Below are 18,067 nucleotides of genomic sequence, written 5' to 3' on the forward strand. Positions count from 1 at the left end.
AAACAAACACGCAGGTGTGGCAAGCATCAATTGGGCAATAATAGCAACAGCAACAAAGGAGATAAAATGGTAGTGTAGCATAACAAAAATAAAATAAAATAAATAAATAAATAACAATTGCAATACTACCAACCAAACATATCAACAATATTGAGTGTTAAAAAAGAATAAAAAATAAATTAAAAAAAGGGAAAAAAATAATAAAAAAATAAATTTAAAAAAATTTAAAAATTATAATAATAATAATAATGAAAAATAGGTAGACAACCCCCCTCCCAAATTTCAAGAGGTCCACATGCTTTGTCTCCATGAAGAACACTGATGAACATACAAACCTTTTTTTTCTCCCTCTCTGTTTATGCGTCTCTTTCTCCCTGTGTCTCTCTCCCATTCTCTCTCCAATTACCCAGCCAGAGCTAGTGGAATAAACTGACTGACTGTATTATTATCTTGTCTCCTCTAGTCGCTCCGCTTTCCAACAGTTGATATGCAGCAAAACAGAAACGTCCATGTGTTTGCGTGTGTGTGCGTGCGTGCGTGTGTGTGCGTGTGTGTGTGTGTGTGTGTGTTTGTACTTCCTACATAGTGAGGACCGGAACACGTTTTTAACCAACAGAGTGAGGACCTTTTTGCGAAGTGAGGACATTTCGGCCGGTCCTCACTTCTTTAAAGGCTTTTTTTAGATTTCAGACTTTGTTTTAAGGGTTAAAGGTTACATGATAATGATAATTAACTGAAACTGTATTGTGTGGTTACAAAACTAACTAAAATGATAGTGAAAATGTCCTTCGTTTTTGTCTTTGTCAACTTTTTTCATACATAATGAAGATGGATAAGACAAAGGAAATAAAGGCAAAATTTACTGTGACCGTTTTCTCCCACCCAACAAATACCCCATTACAAATACTAAAACTAATAAAAACTTAACCAAAACTAATGAAAAATCCAAAACTATTATAACATTGCTAGGGAATTCACTGTTCCAATGACGGCCCTCACAAAGATAGAAGTACAAGAATGTGTGTGTGTGTGTGTGTGTGTGTGTGTGTGTGTGTGTGGGTTGTGTAGTAGGTGTTGCTGCTTGTGGGTCCCTTTTGTACGCTTCATATTAATTTGTCACTCTGCCTTCGTGGGTGTGCGTACACATCCCTGTTTATGCCAAGATGTGCAGCTGCATTTTTGTGTGTTTATGTGTGTCTGTGTGTGTGTGTGTCTGTGTGTGCGTTTGTGTCTGTGTGCGTCAGTGGCTGTCACTGTGTGTTTTGTATGTGTGCCAGGAAGGTAAAGGCCTGTTCCCTCTTGATTAGTGTCCAGTGAAATAGAAATTTCTGGGCTGTCTCGGCCCTTTTACGATCCCGTTTACGTGTGTGTGTGCGTGCGTTTGTGTGTGTGTGTGTGCATGCGTTTGTGTGTGTGTGTGAGCGAGAGAGAAAGAGAAAGAGAGAGACGGAGGAAAATAGGGACTTTGACCAGAAAGTATTCCCTCTGGCTCAGTGTCCAGCAGTGAGGTTGAGCAGTTTGCTCCATTGACGTCAACCAACAGAGGAATGGTCAGATAGCCATGAAAACATGCTCATCGGCCACTTGTGTGTGTTTTTGTGTGTGTGTGTGCCCACAAAAACATTCAAATGTCAAATGTTTTGAGAGGTAAAACTGTCCGCTCCTGCTGACCCTCTCAGCCGGCGCTGTCACATCACTTTAATGCATTCCAAACCGCAAACCAAAACTCGACAAAAGCTTGTTGACAAAGGTTTGAAACTATTCACTGCTGCAAACCTTATCATTATCTCTCTGGGTTTGTCACATGGCTGCATACAGACACTTCCACCAGCTTTGGGAAACAGTTTAACTCCACTTCTACTCTGAGGCCACTTTACTTTACAGTAATCACCACAAAGGGATTCATGTCCCCAGGAATATATGAAAAGTTGACATTTTTATCATTTGTAATGAATAGTCATCAAAGAGTTCTGCCTTCCTCCATTATCTGACTCAAAGATGTCGCCTTGATCATATTCCATCACAGTAATGATATACCTGCAAAATTTCATCAAATGCCTAAGGTTTAAAATACTATAGTTATGGACTGTGATGGAGAGTATTTTTTAGTGAAACAGCTCCTTCTCGTGCCCAGATTTATTCTCCTCATGCTCACATTTTGTGCTCGCACTCAGATTTTTTTCGGCTTTCTTTCAAAATGTGTGCGTGAACTCAAAAATCACATGCTTTTGCTCACATTTCGTCTTGGACACAAACATTTCGCTCCCATATTTCGCTAAGTAGCTTGCTAAGCTAACTACTTGACTAACTTCTTGGCTAAGTATTTAGCTAAGTAGCTTGCTGAGCTAACTACTTAGCTAACTTCTTGGTGAAGTATTTAGCTAAGTAGCTTGCTGAGCTAACTACTTAGCTAACTTCTTGGCTAAGTATTTAGCTAAGTAGCTTGCTAAGCTAACTACTTAGCTAAACTCTTGGCTAAGCAGTTAGCTTAGCAAGCTACTTAGCCAAGTAGTTAGCTATGTAATAATACAAAAACGTTTTTTCTTCATAAAGTATGAGAGGCAAAATGGAAATAATGATCTGTTGTTATCAAAAACAAGATAATTAAAGAATACTTGAAATATTCAATCATAAAATAAGTAAATTTCAAAAGACACACAGCAGCATTAAATAACATGGGGAATGAATGTGACCCATGTTGTGCATTAGAAGGGGTGTCAATATGTTGTGCATCAAAGGGTTAATTGTTAATTATTAACATATTTAATGCTGAATTTGGAGAGCACGAGAGGCAGACGACTCGGCCGAAATGCAATCTTGAACCCATTGTCTTTAGTAGGATGATAATTTAGCTTTTTATGAGCGTTTTTCTCTTCTTGTCACACATTGCTAATGAGACTGTTAACATTGACCAGAGCACACAAGAGGAAGTCTTCTCTCCATATTTACTGCCTGCATGGGAACCACAGAAATATTGGCCGTTGCCCCAAAAGCCTAAATCATTGCCATACCAATATCTTCTATTGCCATCTGTTTAAATGTGCTGTTGCCTAAAGAACGTGCTGGTTTGGTGTGTATTTATCTTCCCATAAAACACTACAAAGACATGCAGAATGCACAAAGACACCGACTTATTTAAACTATATACAAAGTAAACAAAAAAACTTCAGTTTGTAAGCATTAGAATCAAATAATTAAAATCTGGCTTCATGTCTGACATGGTGGAATTCTGACTCTTAAATAACCCCGTCTCCTGAAACTACTCAAATATTCTGTGTCACATTTCAGGGGAACTCATCAAAAATAGATTGAATCACATATCAGCGTTATAAAAGTTTAAATTCCGACGCAGCCATCGGTGAGTTCTGCATAAAATATAAAGTCTCATACAGAGATGTTTATATTTTATAAAGATAACAAGAGAACAAATCGTATTTTTTTATGTTCAAAAGTGATAAACAGTCCGATCTTCACCGTACATTTTTATTAAAGTTGTAGGAAATGTTTCTTCTGCACTCAAGTAAAATTACTAAGCAGCCTGCTGTGTGTGTGTGTGTGTGTGTGTGTGTGTGTCACAAAGAGAGTGTATGAAATGGAAATTAAAAGAAAAATGGCGATTGTTAGGACTGAAATTAATCTATGAATGAGTATAAAAGAGCAGAGAAATGTGTGCATGTTTGGAAGTATATATATCAAACATACATCATATGCATCGTCCATAAGGGAATGCATGCTCACTATATTTCCCTCCATATATCCTTATATGTGTGTGTAATGGACTAGGCTCTAACGTAATTTCACGCTTCAGGATAAAAGTGACTTCTCCATTTAGTCTATTCAGGGTTTTTCTATTTGATGCAGCAAACTAATCTGTTCTTCCAAAGGAGATTGTTTCTCACTCACTCACTGACTTATTAAAGCGATGATAATATACAGGCAGACTGCGAGCCCCTTAAGATTTGCTTCAGGAATGTAATCTGCTGCACCTAGTCTATAGGAACAGACAAAGGCATCTTCTGTGGGATTTGTAAGTGCAAGAAACGGCTCATGTGTCAGATGAAGAAGTTTTAAATCAAACAAAAATTACTATTATAACCTTTTTGAAGGCAGGATTTATTGCAGGACTGTTTTATTAGACAGCTTTAGCAGTAGCTAGGTGTAACGAATAAACTGGTAACTGAGTATATGTAACCTGTTATTATGTAGGGCTGGGCGATATGGTACAAAATATAGAGTTTGTACTGGTCATAAAGCAGTAATCTAGGGCTGGGCGATATATCGATATAAAAGATTGTCAAAGGTTTGTCATATTAAATCCAAAAGAATATGCATTAAGATAATATTTTTGTATAACTTCTGTCTTCTGAGATTATATGTTTGTATATCATATATCGATATTCAGCCTAAATCTATCGGGATATGACTTTTGGTCCATATCGTCCCAATATTTTTATCACAAAGTGAGAGCAAATGTTCAGTCAAAGCCAAATATGACATGTCACAAGTAGTTTTATTGAAACCGTTTATTTAAGTGAACATAAATACTATATAACAGGAAAACTTTTTTTTTCTTCAAATCAAAGCTCCATGAAGTGCACATTTAAATAAAAATAAAAATCTTAAATAAGAATAGCCTATGAAATAAAATAGGCCAATCTTTTTATGAAATAAATATATTTATATGAGAAAAGAATAACGAATATTACAAAATAACTTAATATGACAAACCCTAGTAAGGGTGGCATTTTTATATAAAGAAAGAAAAACAATTTGAACTATATCGATATATGCGATATGGTGTAATTCCATATCACATTCAAAAATATATAGATATATCTTTTAAATCGATTTATCGCCCAGCCCTAGATTATTGTTCCTGCTTTATGACCAGTACAAACTGTTTGCGTATACATGGCATATGATTTCAGGGGAGACATTACAAACAAACTAATATAACCATGAAACTTCCACATTTGATTATTTACATTAAGATATTTTTGTATAACTTCTGTCTTCTGAGATTATATGTTTATATATGCAAATTATGCATTAAATATGTTCTAATTTGCATGCATTTCCAGAACAGAAATCCACTTCTTGTTATATTTGTTTACATATCGAAGTCAAAGTTGGGACTTTTGGATATCTTTTTATTATTCCGTACATCAAAAAAATACTGGAAAAAGGCTTTAAAGAAAAAATAAATCAATTTCCAGCATGTTTTTGGAAATAGAATGTTATATAAATGAGGCAATGAATGATGTATGAACAAACCTCCCTGTAAAAACCTTCAGAATATAAATGGGATCTGGTGGAGTGGAGATTTCTGGCTCAGAGAAGAAAAAAAACTCACTTTGAGAAAACATTCTGCAAGACAGGTGAACAGACAATAAGACAATTGTTTTTTTGTATCACAAGTTTTCTGGAATGTTATGTTTGAATATGCAAATGAAGCATTATCTAATGGTAACTTTGGTGAATTCAGGAGAAATCTACAGATGCAAATAAACAAAGTGGAGTAAAATAAACACCTCTGTGTAAAAGAAGACATTGTGGAAGCCAAAAACGTCCAAAATCTCAAAATTGACGTTATTAATTAACACTGTTCCTGCCTGTAATGTAGCAGGGACAGAATCAGTGGATGCTGTTGTGACTGTTTAGCAGCTCTGCAGACATATAATCTAATATAAGATAGGATAAGAACAGATAGTCCTTTATTTGTCCCACAACGGGGAAATTTCTAGTGTTAGAGCAGCAAAAAGTGTATAGCAAAAATAGAAAGAAGCATCAATAAAATAGCAATAAATAGAAATAAGCATCGATAAAATAGAAATATGCATAATTAAAATGGCAATAAATAGAAAGAAGCATCATTAAAAAAGGAAGAAATAGAAATAAGCATCAATAAAATAGCAATAAATAGAAATAAGCATAATTAAAATAGCAATAAATAGAAAGAAGCATCATTAAAAAAGGAAGAAATAGAAATAAGCATCAATAAAATAGCAATAAATAGAAATAAGCATAATTAAAATAGCAATAAATAGAAAAAAGCATCAATAAAATTGCAATAAATAGAAATAAGCATCATTAAAAAAGGAAGAAATACAAATAAGCATCATTAAAATAGCAATCATTAGAAATAAGCATCAATAAAATAGCAATAAATAGAAATAAGTATCAATAAAATAGCAATAAATAGAAATAAGCATCATTAATATAGCAATAAATAGAAAAAAACATCAATAAAATAGCAATACATTTTTTTTAAATTTATAAAAAATGTAAAAGTCTTAAAAATGTAAACAAGAAAAAATATAAAATCTGGAAAAATATATACAATATAGACAGACTCAACAGTTGAACACAGAGAACAGTATTTATATTGCACAATGATTGATGATTGAAGTACTGGAGGTAGGTAAAGTTTACATTATAGTGCAGTTTATGTCAGTTTTGGTATATAAGCTGTCAGTTGTCAGCCCAGAGGAAATGCTTAGTAGAAGTAGAAGTTATCAAACAGAAAGTGTTGTAGTGGAGAGATGCAGCAGTGCAGCTGGAAGTAGTTCCAGTTGTACAGTAGCTGTCCTAGTCCAGTATGTTGTGAACTGTATCTGTCTCAGATAAATAAAGGACTGTTGTGTTTCGTAAGAAGCCGAGTGCTACGACGTAGCTGCAGCCTGCTGTCCTCCTGGAGATGTCTCAATTACAGCAGCTTGTTGGGCTTCTCTCTGGGGAGCAGGCAGCTGTGAGCCTGGACTGTGGCTAAATGTGCTGCTCCCAGAGGACCATATACCCACAACACAACAGCATGGGAAAGGAAGAGCAGAGGAAGGGATAGAAAGAGGAAGAGAGGAAGAGGGAATGATACAGTAGAAGGCAAGATACAGCTGCAGTGTCAAGATACACATCACTGTACTCTGCACTGTAAAAAAACATAAACGATAGCTACTCAATAAAATTGAGGCAACAGATTGCACACACTATTATTAATTAAATCTAACTACGTTACAAGTTGAGTTAATAACAACCTAACAGGAAGTGCCTGTCAATTAAAAACGGACTAATTCTATTGTGTTGGATTCATTCAAAATTCTCTTGATTTAGAATTACATACTAGTCAGGCGGCTTGGGACCAGATTTAATTATAAAGGGGACACGTCGGACAAAAGCATCACATTTTTTCCACATGCTTTCTATCACTATAGGTTTCAATTTTTGGTAGGAGCCACTTCATCAAGATTGTGGATCGGAGATGGCACCCATATAAAGTCTATGAGAACCAATATATCTTCCAAGCCACTTAGAAGGTCAATCTTGGTGTCAAAATCTACATTTTCTGTTGGGAAAAATGTATATACAAGATCTGACATGAGATGAAAGCGTTCCCTTGATTTTATTTAGCAGTGTACATGCCAGCTAATCCACACTCTCCAGTGAACATAGATTCCAAACATTTTCAACTCAGGATTCCCTGCTGCAGCACTTGAAGACCTACCAGTCTGGGTAAAAAATTAACATATTTATTTGATCAAATAATCATCTGGTGATATTCTCAATAGTTTTACATGATTCCTTGACCCAGAAAATGTATATTTTGACACCAAGATTGACTTTCTGAGTGGCTTGGAAGATATATTGGTTCTCATAGACTTCATATGGGTGCCATCTCCGATCCACAATCTTGATGAAGTGGCTCCTACCAAAAATCGGGACCTATGGTGATAGAGAGCATGTGGAAAAAATTTGGTGCTTTTGTCCGGCGTGTCCCCATTATTTAGCTAAGCCGCCTGACTATACATATAAAGATTATATTTAATGTGATCGAAATAAGTAGATTATATCTCAAACATTTTTATATTAAAGTTACTTAAACAACTGCCTCAAAATCAAGGATGCATTTATATTTAATATGTTTTATCAAATATGTTAAGTAAAATGAAATTACTACAGAATAAGTTTTTACAGTGTGTATGCCACGGCTGAAACGCCATCTTTGTTTGTTTGCAGCTCTTATTGGTTAGTTTTTATCTATAAATGTGTTCTTGGGCTGCTTCCCTATTTCCTGTGTGCATACATGTGTTGAAACCAAACTAAAAAAGTTTCTTCGCTCACAAAATATTGTACAGATTGGTGCCAAGAGTGAGAACTGAATTAGGTCAGAAAGCTTTTAGTGTTGTTGCCCCTTTATCATGGGACAATCTGCAAAAAGAATTGAAATTGTCTGAGTTGATCACAAATGGTGAATTTAAATCGATTCTAAAGGATAAAGAAGTAATTTCCCTTGGTCGGTGTGACTGCTCCGTATCAGTCTCTACTTGAGGCTCCTTCAGTGTTGTTGTGATGGCTGGATTTGTATTTAATTGTATTTAATTGTTTATGATAACTGTGTTTTAAATGTTGTAACTTGTCACTTTTTATGCTGTTTTCTTGGCCAGGTCTCTCTTGGAAAAGAGATTTTTTAATCTCAACAAGACTGGTTCAATAAAGGATATATATATATATATATATATATATATATATATATACACTTAAACGACTTCTAGGTTTAAAAAAGTAATGAGCCGCCACTAATATTTCGGTGAAAACAATCTTTCGGAGCTCTATAACTAGCAGAAATGTTTCATAAAGAAGAGATGAGGCTGGGAGGCATGATGTGAAAGGAAAGGGATATGGGAAGTAGAAACTCCACTTGTGTTTAGGATAAACAAACACTGCCTTCTGGATGTCCAGACACACACACACACACACACACACGCACACACACACACACACACACACACACACACACACACACACACACACACACACACACACATGTTGCGGTGGGCGGATGAAAGGAGTCTCGCACAAACATAGCTCCTGTGTCGAATGAGCCGCTCTTATTGTGGAAAAACACAGAGATGTTGGTCTTGGCCGGACAAGAATGTGGGCTGTATTGGTGCTTGGTGTGTGTGTGTGTGTGTGTGTGTGTTAGTGTGTGTGTGTGGGGGTGTGTGTGTGTGTGTGTGTGCATGTGTGTGTGTGTGTGTGTGTGTGTGTGTGCATGTGTGTGCGTGCATGCGTACTTGCATGCATACTTGCTTGCGTGTGTGTTTCTGTGCAATGCTTTCAGCACACACATACAGACACACACGCGCACACACACACACACACACACACACACAGAAACATACACATACACATACACATACACACACACACACACACACACACACGTTAAACATGCTCATAACAACTCTAATTATCTATTTTACAGTTTGGGAAAGTGTGAACGCGGCTGTTTTGGGCATATTTTAAATTGTACATCTAAGGACGTGTGTGTGTGTGTGTGTGTGTGTGTGTGTGTATGCACTTACTTATTTCCATCATTCCTTTCACTCTGCTCCTTCTACTGCATATCTTTCTCTTTTAACTTCACACCACTTTTTTTATCTTTTTATCCAGGAATCAGCAGCCAATGTCATTCATCCTCTTAGTGTTTTTTCCCTCTCACATTATGTAGCGTACCTGTTCATTTCATCTGCCTAAATTTGCCTCGTTAGCTTTCAAGTGTTTGGGAGGGCAAATCACACAGAATCCCATCAAATACCGAGCTGCTGTGAGGTGAAATCTTTGTAGCTTTGACTGACTCAACCCTTCAGGAACTGCAAAAACATCTGCAAAAAAATGTCTGTAATTTGAATGTGAAAAACATCCAGTTAGCCTTGAATTGGTTTCAGTCATTGCGGGTTATATTCGCTGTATTCTCTGTTAAAGATCAATACACAGTTGCAGATAGAAATGCATTCTTCAGGCTGTACGGTGATTTAAATTGACACAATTCAACACAACTAGAAACAACTTGACGTTAAAGCAGCGGCAAAACCGTTTCCTCCATCAAATTGGGAGAAATCATGAGTGAATAATGAATAATAAGTGTCATAAAACAGCACATTATTATGACGAAGCAGGCTCGATTTTACATTACAAGTAACCTTTCAGTTTGGATTTAAAGAGCACTTATAAAGAATGCCTTTCTCCCTCTTAGCCCAAAGTCTTTGCCACTAATCAAAGGTGTGAAACTCGACTTTGATTCACTGGTGGAGTCACTGTCTGCATCTCAATGGAGGAAAAACACTCAGGAACATGTGAGTGATGTTAACTAATGGGGAACTAGCGTTGCCATTATGTGCATGCATCATTTGGATGACATGTACATATTAACTCCTGCAAAATGTGGACATTTCCAGTGTTAGAGCAACAAAAAGTGTATTGCAAAAATAGAAATAAGCATCAATAAAATAGCAATAAATACAAAAAAAACACCAATAAAATAGCAAAAAATAGAAAGAAGCATCAATAAAATAGCAATAAATAGAAAAAACATAAAAAAATAGCAAAAAATAGAATGAAGAATCAATAAAATAGCAATAAATTAAAAAAAAAACCTTTAAAAATAGCAAAAAATAGAAATAAGCATCAATAAAATAGCAATAAATACAAAAATAACACCAATAAAATAGCAAAAAATAGAAAGAAGCATCAATAATTTCCCAACCATTATTATCACTGAAGATAACTCCAAAAGCTTAAAGACAGACCTTCCTCACGGTGGAATCACTTTCTTTCTTCTTCACACATATCACAGGCTTCGTTTGAACATTTAATTCTTCCGCCAATGTTTGCTCTGTTAAATCATATTATGTTAATGAAAAGAGTAGACTTAGCCGCTCCTGTGGAGCTGAGTGGACAGCTAACAGCTAACCAGCCTGACTGACAGCACAGAGCTACTCAACCACTTTTTATGTCGGCTACATGGGAGAAATCTACAGTGTTTGTATGTTTTGACTCATTGATTTTAATACCTCGCCCGCAATAAATACTGCAGAGAATCTGACTGTAGTGAAACTCACAGACAGACTGGGAGCATGGTCGATCAATGTAGATACAGTTCAAAACATACAGTAAGTTATTCTATGTTTTTAAACTTCTTTTTATTATTTCCAACAGTGTAGATTAACCCTCTATGGTACGGTGTTGCCCTCAGGCAACACACCCATGTTTTTGAGTGATGCCATATATTATATAGGGTTAATAATGGCCATTGCTTTCTACGGTAAACAGTGTATTTTTGGTGATTTTTTTCTAAAGAAAGCATACTTTTCAAACCAGCTGGGGGTTAAATGGTTGGGAATTGACTGATATTGAAAATACAGTACTTGTGTTCATTAAGCTACTTAATTTATTTGTTTTTCCTCAGTTTTCATCTCTTAAATTGGTTGACAGTGTAGTACATCTTATGTATAATTTATATCTTACATTTGACCTTCTGTGGTACGGTGTTGCCCCATTTTTGGCCTGTCAGATTTCTACAATGCATGTTTTTGAGTGATGCAATACTTTAAAAAAGAGGGTAGAGTATAGGGAACCAATAGCAATGCTTTAATTTGTCACATGATCTCCAGGCGGCCATATTGAAACCGTATTTTGCAGACTTTTACCACAAAAAATCACTCAAAATGTCATTTTTTTTGGCCCTTTTCCATCTGGAAAAAAATATATTCCTACTGATAGATGAGCAAACCTTCATTTGTGATAGTTTCATACACTTCTGTGTGGATTGATGTTTAATTAAATGGAATTGTATCTTTTCCATGAGACATCAGAGCGACAGACGTCAAAACGCTTTTTTTTTTAAAGTGTTCTGTATGGATTGGCTGCAACATAATTACTGGCTGATATCTGTAATATAATGTAGTGCTTTTATTGGATGTGAACATTGTATTGATAAATTACAGCACACTCAATTGCGCCACCATCTCTTCCTCTATATGTTCTCCCAGTTTTTTTTTACTTTCATATGGCACTGCTGCGTGAAGCTTAACCCTCTGAAATCTTCGGCTATTATGTTCGTTAAAAAAATTCTGTGAAGACATGCCATGTTGGTGTCAGTTTTTTCAGCGTTACCTCACCTATATGTCCTGATAATAAATGTTTAACTTTGACTTATTTGATCAAAATTTTGAACCCAACAGAAACAAAGAAAAACATAAAATCTGATCTTGAAAATTATGTTTCACACACAGAAATGTACATGTTGCAAATATGAACACAGGTTGCAAATATAACATAAAACAGGTAAAATGAGGATAATCGCTAGTTCTATATGTTTATACTAAATATATTTGACTTTATCTCCAGTTTTACTTGGCTGAATATCATCCAAAAAAAAATCTGGCATGGAGTTTCAAGCCAGAACTTTAGAGGGAAGCTGATGGAGAGGCTCCACGTTGCTTAACTTTTATGTCATTTTATGTCATTTTTATGTCTTCATGTCATGAAGAAGTAATGTGCCGGTGCTTTCATGGACTCTAACTGTCCTATAATCCCAATAACACATTTAAAAATCTGTACAGCCTTTGCATACTGCACTGCAAATGCTGTCTGAATGCATTCTGATGATATTTTAGTTTGCATCCATCCACCATGAAATGATCTGCCACATGCATCCTCTCACTGTTCTGAGTGAATAACACATCTGTAGAGTCTGTCAGAGCGGGCGACATTTGTTACTTAACCTCCGTTTATCCGCAAACGCTCCGAAGAAAGTCACAAACATCGTAAGAGTGAACGGAGTGCAGCATAGAGACTAATCCACCAAGCAGCTAAAACCTTTTCTTCACTACCTTAATTACAGAGAAAATTATACATAATTATGTTTAGAGGCTGTTTAGAACACTCGTATGCACACACACACACACACACACATGCATGTGTTTGTCGGTAGGTGTGTGATAAAGACAGATTAACCGTATCAGAAAACTCAGAAGAGAAAAGAAATAATTTGAGATTTCTTTCAGCATCTCTGGAGGGGAAAGTTATTGTGTGCTAATCAGAGAGAAAGATGAAATCATCAAAGCAATACTACAGTCTAGTGGGTCCGCCTGCATCTCTCTGCTCAGTTTGCTTTCTCATTTCTCCCTCGCCCTCCTTCTGCTTTCTCTCTGTCTTTTCTCCTCTTTTCTTCTTTTAGAGACCCATTTTTCTCATTCTCCAAGTGTCCTTTCTGTCAATTGTGCCTCAGATATAAATATCTTTATTTTTTCTTACCACTTGAGCCAGTTACTTTGTTCGGCAAAATAAGATTTGTTCCAGATCAGACTTTTCTATTTCCTAAATTTTAAAAAATGCAGTCAACAAGAGAGGAGCAGATAAATAATCTGTTGCATGACATGACTCCTGCAGAGAAAAAAGCTTCAGTGCTAATAGAGTGTTGCTGGATAGAAAAATGCGCCCTTACTCAGCGTTTTTACGCCTCACTTGTTTCTGTGACAACCAATGTCATAACGGCAGCAGATGTTTACTCTGTGTAATCACACAAATTCAATGTTGTCGCTTGCAAATTACAATGTGGACGCTCAGCGTTTGAGAAAAACAAAACTGGAAATTCCTTGATGTCTGTTTAATCATGTGACAAAGTTTTGGATTTCAATTTTGCTTTATTTCAGAGATAAAATGATTAAAAAACCACAAAATCCAACTCAAAACCAAGCAGTAATTGCCCTTACCACAATCTGCTTTGGATATATATATATATATATATATGTATATATATACTAATTTAAACATGAAAATAAAATAAATTATACGTTTATTTGAAAGGGAAAGTATTATCTAGATAGTGATGAAGTAAAAAAAAGTGAGATAAAATGATATTAAGACTAAAATATAACATTTCTGTATAATATTAAGTCTAAAATATTGTCTGTATTATCATGTGACAAAGATTTGGATTTCAATTTTGCTTTATTTCAGAGAAATAATGATATAAAAAACACAAAATCCAACTCAAAACCAAGCAGTAATTATATATATATATATATATATATATATATATACTAAATAAATAAATTACGTTGATTTGAAAGGGTATTATCTAGATGGTGATAAAGTAAAAAAATTAGATAAAATGATATTAACACTAAAATATAACCTTTCTTTATAATATTAAGTCCAAAATACACAAATATCTGAATAGAGTTGTTAAACACTTTTAAATACACTTATTACAAAATCTATTTGAAAATATTTATCCACTGAAAACTAAATATAAAAGCTGAAAGAAGACGACAACATTATAGTTACTGCTCTCTGTTTCTGCATTACTATTAGAACCTTTTACAGCAAAATCAGATGGCAATAACTACATTTTTGGGGTCAAAGGTGAAATAAATCATCATGATTTTTTAGCAAAACATGTAGAAATAAGTGTCATATCATGTACCTACATATAACACATTTGGCTGGCCAGTTAAAAAAACGTTAAAAAAACCTTTGAAGCAGTTTTTCTCAGTGCAGCCTCTGTCTCACCATTCCAATCATATTGTATGTATTTTGTATTATGTATTTTTTAAGCTGAAGAGTTAAATTGAAATGGGCTGCCTGTCTCGCCTCTGCAGCCCTGTTGCATTATCTCCGTAAAGCTTATTAAGAAATAATTAAGCTAATTCACTTTTGCCATAGGCGGAGTATCCCACTGGTATTTTCTAGTACTGACTTCCAATGAAAAGAGAAATTGTTGACAGCGTGAAAATACTTTTGGGAAATGAACGACAGAATTATTAATAACATTGCACTGTTGCACTGGGCATGCAAGTCATTATTATGGCCTGATTCAAGAATATTGCTTATTTGAAATGCCAAGCACAGGACAAAAAAAAAGAAAAAGTTGATAAAAAATCAGCTTGTAAAGCTTCAGGTGAGGGTTCTTACTTTTTAAAATTGGTCTTGTATAATATTAAAAAAAAATTTGACACACTGAATTTTAGGTCTTCATTAAATGATAATCATTATAATTAGAAGGAAAACATTTTAACTATACCCACATATGGTCTAATTCCATATCACATTTAAAAATATATCAATATATCTTTTATATTGATATATATCGCCCAGCCATACTCATGGATATGTAATTCAGGTATGTGTAGTTTAGCTTCAGCTGTAAAACAAAGACTATTAGATTCGACTTTATTAATCCCACAGCGGGGAAATTTCTTTGTTACAGCCGACCACAAAAATTGCACACAAAATGTTTTCCCTTTTGGATACAGATAAAAAATAAACAATCTAATATAAAAAGACTTATTAACAATATACAATGTACTACATAGAAGTAAATCTGTGTCATCGGAGTTTGAAACAAAAAAGACGAATTTCTAGCACTGAATATTTATGCAGGTTGCGGTTGAATTTTTTTAGGTTGAATTTGCGGTTGAAAATTTTGCGGATGAAATTTTTGCGGTTTGATTTTTTGCGGTTTAATTTTTGTGGTTGAATTTTTTGAGGTTGAATTTTTTGTGATTTAATTTTTTGCTGTTGAAATTTTAGCAGTTTAAATTTTTGCAGTTTTATTTTTGCGTTTGAATTTTTTGAGGTTGAATTTTTTGCGGATTAATTTTTTGAGGTTGAATTTTTAGAGGTTGAATTTTTTTGCGGATTCATTTTTTTAGGTTCAATTTTTTGAGGTTCAATTTTTTGCGGTTGAATTTTTTGAGGTTCAATTTTTTGAGGTTGAATTTTTTGAGGTTCAATTTTTTGAGGTTTTAATGTTGAAAAACATTCAGATACATAATTTCAATGCATAAATATTCAGTGCCAGAAATTCAACGTCTTTTTTATTTCAAACTCCGATGACACAGATTTACTTCCATAGTACTACATACAACACAGTGCAAATCAAGTGATGAAACCACAGTGCATGCCATGTCATGAAGCATCTCGAAGGAAAATTGAAGAAAAAAACCATTCATAAACATTTGAGTTCGGTGGTTCGATCCCAAGAAAGGAGATAAAGTGCAGTATGATTAAGCTGCAGCTGGTGACACAAGGTGAACTGTTGTGTGATTTATCTAACAGGAGCAAACGTGCAGCTTCCTGCTCCTCCAACAGCCTTTCATTTCCTTCTGTCCATCTTTGCTCTCTGTTGATAATGATCTTGGCAGGCCACAATGAATAATGTACACTTACCGTAATGGTCGGAAGAGGTTCAGAGAACACACACACACAATTACACACATAAGAGCCATGCATGCATGCACACACACACACACACACAGTCATGAGCGCACACACAAGACATTTATGGTGCAAACTCCCCCAACGATATAAGCTCAAACACACACTTTTTTCTTTTTTTCATAGATGTGTGAGTACACCGAAGCAAACGCAACCACAGGCACAACACACACACACACACACACGTTCTTGTACTTCTATCTTTGTGAGGACCCTCATTGGAACAGTGAATTTCCTTGCAAGGTTATAATAGTTTTGATTTTTTCAATAGTTTTAGATTTAATTGAGTTGTGATTTTGTTTGTTTTCAAATTCAGTTAGTTTTAATGAGTTTTTAGAGTGAGTTTGCTAGTTTTAGTTTAGTATTTATCTTTTTGAAATGCTGTAGTTTTAGTTTAATTTTTATTTGATTTTGAAAAAACTTGACAAAGACAAAAACGAAGGACATTTTCACTATAATTTTAGTTAGTTTTAGTTAGTTTAGTTTGTAACCACAAAATACAGTTTCAGTTAGTTATCTTTTTTTTTTAAAAGAAACTATCATTTTTATTTTTATTTCAGTTAACGAAAATGTTTTTTCAGTTCTAGTTTTTGTTATTTTGTTTCGTTTTCATTAACTATAATAACCTTGTTCCCCAGCCCCTTACCCTAAGGTAACCATGGTTACCCTAACATAAACCTGATTGTAACCTTTAACCGTTAAAACAAAGTCTGAAATCTCAAAAAAAGCCTTTAAAGAAGTGAGGACCGGCCGAAATGTCCTCACTTTGCAAAAATGTCCTCACATTGTTGGTTTAAAAACGTGCTCCGGTCCTCACTATGTAGGAAGTACAAGAACACACACACACACAGACACACACACCGGCTTGCACACACACACTCATACAGCTGAGGGTAATTCCCTCATTTCTTAATGATGGGCATCAGAGAGTAGGGAATGTAAATTATTAAAGCATACAGCAATTAGATACATAACACTCCCAGCGAGACGTACACTCAGTCACTCTTACACACACTCAACTGAGGATGGACACACACACACACACACACACACACACACACACTATATAAGATGCATGAACACAAGGTGCACTTTTTTTTTTCCAACAGATGATTTTTTTCGGCATATGTAGGCACACATGTATGAACTAATCCATTTTAATACCAGGATCTCTGTCTGGGTACACACTGGAGCATGCTGCTGGCTGTTATTGCAGCACTCCCTAACATTTATGCTATCAAAGCTAATTATAGGTGTATCGTTCATTTGAAACCAAATGAAAGGATCTGACTTAATAGTTGACTTTGAAATGTAATCCAGCTTTGAAGATGAACACGTCTGAGGCATCAGGAAAAAAAATTGCTTTGAGAATATGTCCATGGTGTCACAAATACAGAGGTCTTTAACCCATTTAGGCCTAAAACGGCTGGAAAAAATGCCTGTAAAACCTCTGGGTGATTTTAAAATAACCCCCTAAAACTTGAAGTTTTTCTGGAAATTCAGCAGAAGTGTCAAAACCTATTATGTAATCGATTTTTCAGCCTCTTTAGCAGATAGAAATGAAATTCAAAAAGTATTTGAGAGCTTATAGCTGTTATATCTGAGCTCCCTCCGCTATAGTCGTCTTCACCATGATTTCAGTTCTGGAAAAGTCCCATGATGCATTGTGACACTCCCACATGTATTCTCATTTTGTGTCTTTTTTTGGTCATTTTGTGTCTATTTTGGGCATTTTGAGTCTTTTTTTAGTCATTTTGTTCCTTTTTGTCTCTTGTTTTAGTTATATTGTGTCTTTTTTGGTCATTTTGTGTCTTTTTTTTAAGCCTTTGTTCCTTTTTTGTGGGTTTTTTGGTCATTTTGTGTCTTTTTTAAGTCATTTTTAGTCTTTTTTTAGTCATTTTGCTCCTTTTTGTGGCATGTTTCACTTATATTGTGTCTTTTTGGTCATTTTGTGTCTTTTTTTGGTCATTTTGTGTCTTTTTTTTAAGCCTTTGTTCCTTTTTTGTGG

General features: G+C 35.0%; 1 protein-coding gene across 1 annotated transcript in view; it reads left to right on the forward strand.

The window, feature by feature from the left end:
• The window catches only part of cntfr (ciliary neurotrophic factor receptor), a 421,815-nt gene that overhangs the window by 274,434 nt on the left and 129,314 nt on the right, over nucleotides 1-18,067 (forward strand). The gene's annotated exons all lie outside the window — the stretch shown is intronic.

The sequence above is a fragment of the Centropristis striata genome, chromosome 19 (genome assembly GCF_030273125.1).
Source record: "Centropristis striata isolate RG_2023a ecotype Rhode Island chromosome 19, C.striata_1.0, whole genome shotgun sequence".
In the NCBI taxonomy this organism is placed as follows: Eukaryota; Metazoa; Chordata; class Actinopteri; order Perciformes; family Serranidae; genus Centropristis; species Centropristis striata.